Source organism: Dendroctonus ponderosae, unplaced genomic scaffold (genome assembly GCF_020466585.1).
Source record: "Dendroctonus ponderosae isolate FM_Combo_2020 unplaced genomic scaffold, Dpon_F_20191213v2 Dpon_F_20191213_1, whole genome shotgun sequence".
In the NCBI taxonomy this organism is placed as follows: Eukaryota; Metazoa; Arthropoda; class Insecta; order Coleoptera; family Curculionidae; genus Dendroctonus; species Dendroctonus ponderosae.
In genome coordinates, this window is record NW_026017110.1 from 27228590 (window position 1) to 27240047 (window position 11458).

Genomic DNA, 11458 nt, shown 5'->3' on the forward strand with positions numbered 1-11458 from the left:
GAATAATTTTAAATCGACGATTGTTTTGCGACAATTCCCATTCAGTGATTAACTAGTTCCTGAGTTCAAACAGTAATACCCATAAACGCTTATGTACCAGATAAATCTATCTACAATGGCTGGATTAATTCGAATTTATGTTGTCGTTATGGCGTTTGCTAATGCACTCACAAGGCTGAAAGTGCTGTTTTGACAAATGGATCGCATTGGCATCAACCTAATAGACTTAGAAATCACAGTATCGCATCGAAATTAATAACGAATTTGCCAATTAATTGCCATTTTGCAATGCTGACAGTTTTTTACGCTGAAAATTTGCGGCTTTCGGTACCTTTCTTCGGACTTAATCTGGCTTATTAGGGTCGACGGGAACACATTTAATTTTATCCGCGTGAAAAGCAATTTCGTCGAGAACCTCTAATTTATTCGCGATAAGTACGAAGAATGTAATTAAAAAAGCCAGTTACACTTGATATATTTTAAAGAACTGTTTAATTTTTGCGGTGTGGAGTCTGGAGCTAGTAAATGCCCCAAACGAATTTCGGCGACAAAAAGTCCAAATGGGACCTTTAAGGTCAAATAAAAGCGCCAATGTAAAGTCGATTGACTATTCTGTTTCTGGAACGATTTGCCCAATAACTCCCACATATTATCTCTCAAATTATCCAGAGCCCACTAGCATCGAATGAAACTGCAAATTGGAATCGGGTTTCCAGAAGTAACTCCATTACATTGATATGATAGGCTTTAATGGTTCGTCTGTTATCAGTTCACTAAATACACACAATATCATTTGAATTTCATATATCATCTGAATTCATCTGAACAAATAGATACATTTTCAACTTGCATATATTTGAATCAGAACATGTGATTGAAAGTGGATGTGCGATAGGAAAATTATTATTTTCCTCTCTATTGAGTGGTTTTAAATATTGGTCCAGATGTAAGAAAAAATCCAAATGGTCTATTTCGGAGATCGGAGGTGTTTCAGACCGATATTAATCGCGGTTTTCGTCCAGATGAAGAAGCAAACAAGCAAACAAGCAAAACACTTTTACAATCTTGGGGGTTGCACTAACAAATCCTTTTGTTGAATTTTCAGCGAACTACTTTCTGGTGTCGCAAATTTATTCCAATGTTTCGTCCGGAACAGAAAGCCTTTGGCAAACCCTTTACTAAAAAGAATGGCCAGTGGAAATGCGCGCAAAAAAAGTAACGTTGGTAGAGAAAAAGTGAATATTTAGTGCAGCTCTACATTTTGAATAAACTACTAAATAAAATAGTATACACTGTAGATAAAATATAAATCAGACCACAGGAAACGGACGGAAAAAAAGCGGACCTCTAAAATATTATTCAATTTAAAATTTAGATACTTAGATTCCATCAGGCATTTTCATCGTATTGTCAATCAAAGCAATGATGCTGTTGTAGACTCCAGATTGAGCTTCAACGATTGAAAGCAAGAAAATACATTTTATGATTGTTTTTTTTTATTAAATTTGTCGATCTATTTCTAAAGCAGAGCTGTAGTGGGAAATTAAATAAGGAAACTTGCTTTTCTTGCCAATGAGAAAAACAAGAAATCTTTTTTATATTTCAAAGTTCTAGAAGCTAACCCTACTCAAGGCTGGCAATATCTCATGATAACTGAGTTTATAAACAACGTTTTATAGGGCCAGGCATGCAAACGATAAGAAGAGAAGAAGTTGAGAAGGTGATTTTGACAACTTTATTCATGGAGCAAAAAAACCTTAATTACCTTTAAATATTACACACAGCGATGAAGGAGACGATTTCTCTAATTACATATTTTTTGATTCACCGTTTGTAAAAATAAAAGAATTTTTAATAGTCCAGAGTCAGAAGTTAAAATAATTTCAAACTGTGTTAAAATTGTTTAGTACACTAAATGTTATATTCGAAGATTTATTTTTACTCATCATGGAAACCGATGAAGGAGGTGATTTTTGCAATTTTTAGGCGAAAAAAATGTTTAAACTTATTATTAGAGGAACATAACTGGTGAAAATCACGCAAAACGACACCAAAAGTTTCCAAAAAAAATGGATCAAGATGACAAGAGTTCTAATTAGACATTCGGTCCATTAACAGCATTTTTGAGGCGTAAACAATTAAATAGTAAACGTAGAAATCATCCAAGACTGTGCTAAAATTCTTAAAAGATTATACAAATCGATGGGGGAGGAGGAATTTACAGTTAGAGTCTTGCCAGAGATTTGTTTTAGTTGAAAAGCTTTGAAAATGTTTTTGGAGCAAAAATTATCCAAACTTGTCCAATTTTTAGTGGATTGAACAGTAAATAAAATTACTTACTTTCGGAAATTCTAGAAACAGGAGAAGTAGGGGAATTTTCTAATTAAGCGCTTTTTCGTTTATAAGGCTTTCTTGGCGTACAAAATAAGCTTCCTGAATGGCAGGAACTCAGACCTAAAAATAATCCTAAACTGCAGTGGATTCATGAAATTAATCATTTCGAAAATTCTGCGTAGCGATTATGGTAGCGAGTTCCCTGATTAGACAATTAATAGTTTATAATTTTTTTGCGTCTTTGAAATAAAGTTTTCTAAATAGGAAAAAGACAGGGTAAAGATCATTCAAAAATGTGCTAAAATAGCCTGGTGGAGTTAACGTTATTTCAGAAGATTTGCTTTCAAAAACTTCACGAAGCGACGGTGGAGACAGTTTTATAATTAAACCCGTTGTGCAATAATTTTTGGTATTTACAGTACATCTATAGAAAAAAATTATTTTGCAAAATATGTCGCATATAGGAAAACGCGGTTTTCACTCCACTGATGCAGCCAACAAACGAAACAAACTCTTTTCGTTGAGAGGATTCTTTCAGTAACGATTTTTTTACGGGGGAAACATTAGAGGTAAGGAATTTCCAAAATTGCAGAAAAATGTGAATTTTCTAATTATTCGCTTTTTCGTTTAGAAGGTTTTTCCAGGAGTAAAAAATCAGCTTCCTGAATAGTCGAACGTCAGACGTCAAAACAGTCCAGAAAATGAGATAATTCTGCACTGGATTTACCGTTAAATGAATTAAACTCATTTGAAAATTGAAGTGAATTGAGCGATAACAGTTATTAACGTAACTAGTACGAATGATGACCATATGAATATTATTAACGCACGCATGTGAAGATTTGCACGACGAGGCTGTAGACCGAGTCGTGTGATCACATAAGTGCGTTAATAATATAATATCCTACGCGTTCCGTACAATATTTTATCCACAACTATAACGATTATTCGAGTAAACAAAATAGTTATAAAATTGAATACATGGCACAGGTAATGAAAATTTGTAATAGTCATCAGAATCATTGTTATAGTTGTGTTTTAAAATTACACATTTTATAATGAGTTCAAGCGATGATCCGCCATCTAATATTGAGAAAAAAGCTTTTAATGTTGTTTCGGCTCTTGTGCAAAGGAAACCACGAAAGAAATACCAAGAAGCTTTCGATCGGTACCAGAAATGGTGCAGTGAACGAAATATACTAAACTTAACAAGCGAGAAACGATTATTAGTATATTTTAACAAAGTAAGCAAAATAAATAAACCTTCATCATTTTGGTGTTCGATGTTCTTTGTGTGTGTGTGTATCTTTCGTTCACTGTACCATTTCTGGTACCGAAAAAAGCTTCCTAGGTATTTATTTCTTCCGTGATTTATTTCTTCGCTTCGAGCTTCGTTCTCAATATCAGATGGCAGATCATCGCTTGCACTTATTTTAAAATGTGCAATTTTAAGACACAACTTTGACAATAACCGACAAATTTATTACCGCACTAGTAGTCATTATATGTCTAACAGTTGTAGATAAGTAATATTATCTACTTGAATTATTATGATTATTGATGAAGGATGTGAGTTCTTGAATCAGAAGGTATTTTTATTTAGAAGGTTAGAACAGCATGAGAAAAAATGATCTTCCCGAAAGCTAGAAAGTCAGACGTAAAAATAATCAGAAAGTGAGTGTTGAGTAAAATTAATTATAAAAAAAAATTATAAGCGATGAAGGTGGCGAGGTTTCTAAGTAGACCTATTTTCGTTAGACACAATTTTTAGTGCAAATAAACCACAGAAAAACGTAATCTTGCAAAATATGTCGCTCAGAAGGAAACATGATTTTCTATATTAATGAAGCGAACAAACGAAATAAACTCTTTACATTCGCAGGATTCTTTCAGCCGTAAAATTTTCCCATGTGGAACGTTAAAGATAATCTAAAGTCGGGAAGGACGGCACACTCTTTTTAAATGAATTTTATGCAAAATTAGTTAGTTAGTAGTACCTAAATAAAAATCAAAAAAAGTAAATATACGATTGTAAAGAAATAAAACAAAACACATTTGGCCGTCTCAGCCCATCGTGGGTAGGGAGATATTGCTTATGGAAACGCCTTAAGAAAAGACAAATTAGTTAACTTCGCATTAAAAGTGAGATGATTACCAACATAAATTTAACTTAACTGTTTTTTACGGCATAACGTGCAATAATTTTTACGAGAACTGCACCCAGCAGTATGAAACTGTCTTTGACATTTAAGGCACTTCATACAGTTTCAATTTCTTTGGCCACCGTCATAAGGCTCTAAACAGCCACCACAATTATTTTCATAGTAACTTTCCTCATCGCTCAAATCGTGGGCTGAGAATTTGTCATTATCATCTGATGAAGATTATTCCTCTCTTACCAAACGCCTTTCGACGACTTGAATAGCGACTGCACTTGGAAAAAAATTTTACATTTTTATTTACCATTTGTTTATTTTTATCAATGTTCCAAAAATACAAGAGCGATCGTTCAGAAACTGATGAATCCGAAAAGAGTCTGGAGCTAAAGGCACCATCGGAGCATTTTTCTTTGAAAATGCTCAAGCTCAAAATGGTCAAGCATTATCCGTGAGTGGTGTTAGTTATCGTGAAATGTTAACAAATTTCAAAAATGTTGTACTAAATTGCAAAATATGGATCTCAACAGCATGTGGTTTCAACAGGACGGTGCAACATGTGTCGTACAGCCACAGAAACTGTTGAATTACTGCACTAGTCATTTCCTGGTTGTGTTATTTGTGGTTTTGGACATCGGCATTGCCCGCTTAGATCATGCGATTTAACGCCGTTAGACTTTTTCTTTCGGGTTTTTTAAAGTCAAAATTTTATGTTCAAATGTAGTCAAAAATTCAACGCTGTATCTCTGAAATACCGCCAAAGGTTTTGCGCAATAGTAGTTGAAATTTTCATGAAAAGAGTACGTCTGTGCCAGCAAAGCCTAGGCGGTCATTCGTCCGATGCCTTTTTCCATTCATAGCCGCATTATGTGTACTTCATTTTTCAATAAATGTGTCAACCTTATGCGACAAATATACAGGGAGATTTAAAATTGGCGTCAATCCTTTTAAGGGGTGATAGAGGCTCCCTTATGGAGTACCAGAAAAATATTGAAATTTTTTTTTTCCAAAATTTCTAGAATATATTAACTTTATATATTATATAATATATAAAGATCGAATTTCAACTTTGTTATTAAGAATTATTTTGAAAAAATCCCACGTTGGATTGGCAGCCTATTGGAATACTTAAGCATTCAAAAAGAAAAATTACGATCTTTGCTTCATGGAGGAATGAAGAGGAGAGGAAGGTGATTGTGAAGTGAATTATTTTATGCCTCATATCACGATATTTGCAGTTAATGTCTAACATTGTTAAGTGGCAAGGAAAGCAACAATAAATAATTCACCACTTGTCCAAAACGGCTGAGCTCGATTTTTTCATCAAAATATGAGTCTTACACAAGAATAAATTCAGAGCGAGTTTCACCAAAATACATCGCACCATTCTCCTGATATTTCAAAAAAGGTCAATTTTTGCAGAACTTTGACCATCAATAGCAGAGGAGCCAGACATTTTTTATTACTAAAAGTTAGGTCAGATCGTCTTCTGTTGATCCAAAGAGTATCCCAGCACCCGTTTGATTATGAGCTTACGGGACACCGTGTATCACATTGGTATGTTAGGTTCTTCCAAAGGGTGTTCATAATTTCAGGTAAAATAAACAACTTTTGGTTTCAGCCTGTATAATGACCAAACAGCTCACACTTGCGACAACATTTATAATGGCTAAGGATTGGGGTGAAAATGCCTACAGTAGGTCCAAAAGGATATCAAAATCGATCCGCAACTAAAACTAAAAAATCAGTGAAACCTTTAGATTGAATTATATTTATCGTGTTCAGTTTTTTCGTTCAGACGTGTAAGTCGTTTGTTGTTTAACGAAGTTGTTCGTTAGACATAACATATGGAATGTTTCCTGAACATTCAGAAATACTTTGGTTAGACAACAAAATTTCCTATATGTTTTATATGTTATTCTGAGACCAAACCACATCTAAAAGTTGCCCTCATTGCAACCATTTTTTCACCCAGAAAGTTCCACAAGAATAAACACCGATAAAAACTTTTAATTCGCTCCATGAAATTCGAAGAAACAAATAATAATAATTTCGTGCAAGAAAATTCAGAATTTCCTTACTGAAACTTAGAGACAACCCTATTAATCTTTCCCTAAGTGCTGGATTCGTTGTTTGCAATCCATAAGTGGATTTGCCGGAAACAATGCCTACTCCCTGGTCTCAGTAAAGGTAAAATTAGTCCTGTTTTCAGCCATTTACTTAGATAGAAACAATTTGCGTAATCATAGCAGATCCACTGCGACAAGCAAAATAATTTTCGTCCACAATAGAGTGTACTCCTGCAACCACTTAACCAAGTGAATGCAAAGTATGCTCATTTTATTTGAAAATTTCACAGCCGGCAACAGTACGTTGAACATCTAACAATTTGCAGGCGGTTTAAAAATTAATCTGCCAGATCTGGGCAAGTTTCGTGGGAAATTTATCTTTTCGTGCTATCATAGGGTAAATGTGTAGTTGGGAGCATAATTCAGCTTTATAACTACAGTAAATTACGCTCTAAAACTTCAAGGTTTGCCATGACTAGTTGCAAAGATAAACCAAAAAGTGTAAGTGCCTATACTTCAGCACATGTGGCCATTTGTTATGCATCGTTTATAAAAAGGAGCTCCAATTACTTCTCATTAAATATTAGAGAAACTGCACGGCTCAAATAGAATTTCATAAATTCTGCCGGCTTAATGGTGATGAAATTGTGCTGGTTGTGAGTTAATGGATGAAATGTGTCAATATCCCTTTTAATGTCAGCTCTAGTTCAAATGGAAATTTGTCCGTTCTGATATGCTGAATTGGGTAGGACGTTCAATTTACGTTTCCGGAAAATTTCCTGACTACACTACTGAATTATTCATGTGGAGGACAGGCGTTGCAAGTGTTAATGATTTATTAGATTAAAGAACCTTGTTAAAAGGAATTTTATATGTTGTCGACCGTTCAAACGAAACTAAAGCAATTTACTAAAGGATCATCGGGTTTTCAATTAAAACAATGGTTCATTTTCAAATAAAGTGGCCTCTATTTACAGTGACATTGGCAATATAAAGTGCAAGTTTCAGAATCGCTAATTTCAGGCTGAACCCAGTTGATGAGAGCTAATAGGCTCGAAACCGGTCCTGGAGGTGCCTGAGGTTGGCGCATTTCGACATCTGCATTTGCCTATTTCAGTTTCAGACTTTTCATTCTTAGGCCAACCCGAATTTTGTTTGCAAAGTCGCCTAATGGCTTCGATATAAAACTTTCAATGTCCATGAATTCGATTTTCAAGGGTTTAACGCAATAATTCAAGTATTTTTGGCTTTTTGGGCTTATAAAAATGTATTGTTGAGCAACAGCGATTAAAATGTTTTCGAAATCATTCATTCAGTGGCGAAGGTTTGTTTGAGCAACCTGATGTTGGCTTCCAAGTGAAATTTGCAGGCTGCGAGTAAGATTTTCTTGAGTTTAACCTAAAAATTTGCCATTTTATACTGTTGAGTGCTTCGTACAGTTTTACAGTTCCATAAGGCGTTTGATGAATGGTTTCAAATCTGTTCATTCTTTGGTCAACCCGAGACTTTATGCAAAATCGCCTTTGAGATTAAACTTTCAAAGTTCGTGGACTCAAAAATTTATCGGTTTCTAGGATTTTGCTATGTAGGAATTTAATCTTGAGAAACAGTGGTTAGTTCCTAGTTGTTAAGAGTATTTTTTGAATTGCTAGATGATGCCCTGAAAATAAAACTTTCGCGTTCGGAGTGAGATTTTCGTGAAACAAACACAAAAATGTCTCAATTTGTGCTGGTGTTTCTGTATGTAAACACGAAACGGAAGTTTGAAGAATTAAAAAGCCACTTTCAATGGAACATTTCAATGTTCCTAAACATTTTCTGTAAAAAGAACTTACTTGAGTTTAGCGTGCCACTAATGGATGCTAGAAATATACAAAAGAAAATGTTATCTTGCAAAATAAGGTGCAAAACAAAAAACACTCTTTTCACTCTAACGCGGCCAACAAAGGAAACGAACTTTTTCCATTCAGGGTCAGTTTTTAGGATTTAGTTGCCACATCGTTACTGGTGGAACGTTGGTGGTAAAGATAAAAAAGTACCAAAATTGTAGTGATTTCCGCTATAAAAGGCATTCAGTGGCGAAGGTTTGTGTGCAACCTGATGATGGCTTCCAATCGAAATTTTCAGGCTGCAAGTAAGATTTTCCTGAGTTTAACTCAAAAATTTGCCATTTTATACTGTTGGGTGCTTTGGAGAATTTTACAGTTTCATAGGGCGTTTGGTGAATGGTTTCAAATATGTTCGTCCTTTGGTTAACCCCAGATTTTATGCAAAGTCGCCTTTGAGATGAAACTTTTAAAGTTCGTGGACTCAAAAATTTCTCTGTTACTAGGATTTTGCCATGTAGGAATGTATTATTGAGAAACAGTGGTTAAGTTCCAAGTTGTTAAGAGTATTTTTTTAATTGCTAGATGATGTCCTTCAGATAAAATTTTCGCGTTCGGAGTGAGATTTTCTTGAAGCCAACACAATAATGTTTCATTTTGTGCTTAAATTAATCTACCTACCAGTCCGACCTAGTCAAGTTTATTTGGAAAAGCTAAAATAAAATTTTATTTATTCTATAGCTTTTCCCATAAATTATTGAAAAAATAATTACACATTTTATGGGCATTATAACTAAAATATTTTAAATATATTTTGTTACAGATAAAGTTTCTCCTAACGACTTTCACATCACAAAGTACCACTTCTGAGGTTGCTTTCCATTTTGAACTCGAAATCGCATCAACTTGCAACATTCTAGAAAAATGCGGAGCTTGAACACTAAACACGAAGCGGAGGTTGTCAGAATTAAAAAGCTACTTTCAATGGTAAATTTCAGTATTTCGAAACATTTTCTGTAAAAAGGGCTTACTTGAATTTAATGTGCTACTAATGGATTCCACAAATATTCAAAAGAAAATATAACCTAAAAATATGTCGCACGAAAAGAAGCACGATTTTCACTCGACCAATGAAGCCAACAGAGAAAACAAACTTTCTGCGTGCATAGTCAGTTTTAAACATTTAGTCGCCAAATTGTAATTGCTGGAACCTAAGTAGTAAAGATCTTCTAAGTAATAACTAAGTAAAGAAGGTTTTCTATGCGTTAAAAATTAAGCTGCCTGAATAGCACAACACAATAATTTGAAAAATGCCCTAAAACTGTAGTAGAAACTATTTTCAAAACTTTTGTATGGCGATGAAGGTGGCAAGTTTTCTGAATCGGCAATTTAGCGTTTACAAATTTTTTCGGGCCTAAGAAATTAAGTTTCTTGAAAATTAACTATGTAGACGTAAAGATCATCCAAAAATGTGCTAAAAAAGCTTGGTAGAGTTAATGTCATTTCAGAAGATTTGTTTTGAAATATTTCGAAAAGCGATAAGGATTACAGTTTTATCAGTCCCAGTTTTGTAATCAGAAAAATGTACCAAATTGCTGTAAATTCAGCGATGAACAAGCTCATCTAATTTAAATATATACACACTGATGAACAAATAAATAATATTTTCAAGCAAAGCAGACCAACAAACGAAGATCACTGAATACCGAAGAAATAATGCAAAAGTGATTCAGAATAGTACAGAGCGATACAAACAGCAGTCAGAATCATAATAAAGGATGAACAATTAGCAGAATAGATGAAACTGTTAAAAGAACAAATAACGAATATTTTTAGAAAGCAAACCAATACGACAATACCTGACGACCGAAAAAATAATGTAATTGAAAAACGGTCGGAAACAGAATAAAAGATGCACAGTTGGCAGAATACATAAAACTGTAAAGAGAATAAACAAATGAACTTTTAAAGATGATCAAATCAACTAACGAGAAACATTGTAGACCTAAGAGATAATGGAAATAAACGATACCAAAAGTGATACAATAAACAAGTGGGAACAAATTGCATTTTTAGATAAGAAATACGATCAAAAGTCCTCAAAGACAAAAAGCTCAAACTCACTAGCTGGAAAACATAACTAAAAAACTTTAAAATGCCACGTATAAAAGACTCTAGAAACGAAAATTTAACAAGAAAATAGTCAAAAAACATAGCTAATAAAAGGGAAAGTTCCACCTCCAGATGGAATCCAGATAGAATAGCGAAAATCTGAATTAGTTGCGACTCCGAAGCAAACAAGTGCGACTTAGTGTGAAGAGCAGAGGGTCAAGAAGACGGAGCAGAAGAACAAGGTAAAATAGTCGATGTGAAGATAATAAAATGGAAAATATCTTCTTAAAACATCGAAAACATTGAAAAAATCAAATTGGAAATGAATAAAGCGTCACGCTAAGTTACAAAATATTTTTTTTAACTTTTGACTGAAGTCACAAAACAACACTCAATTGAAAATTTAAACAATCGAAGCTTGAATAAATCGTGGAAAAACATTATCGCCATTTATTTGTGTCTTTCAACGCTTTTATATTTTTAATACAAAACAAGTGAGTGGTTCTCCATTAAAGAAAATATCCAGCACAGAACTAGATGGGCAGATACATTTTCAATAGCTACATAAATAAGCAGTTTCAGATAGATAATTCACTCGGGCCGTCCCACAAGCCAAACAGAAAATGTGCAATAAACTCAATTCCAAACCGCAAAACAAGCAATCAACTTTAATGCAGTTATTGGACTTTGGTTGCCATTTCCATAAATATTATTTCCAAAGTCAATTATTGTCTAATCCAACGTTAAGCTTCTCTCAAGTAATAAAAACATAAAAACAATCAAGCCGGGAATTTTTCATAATCGCAGTCATTGTTTTAGCATACGTGTTATAATTTTGCGTCCATAGAGATTGAGATTGAATTTTGAGTAAACATTCAGTATCTTTCGTACGGTTTCGGGTTGTGGAATAAACCGAGATTAGACGAATTTAACTAACCGATTTTTGCACTTGGTGTTAAAG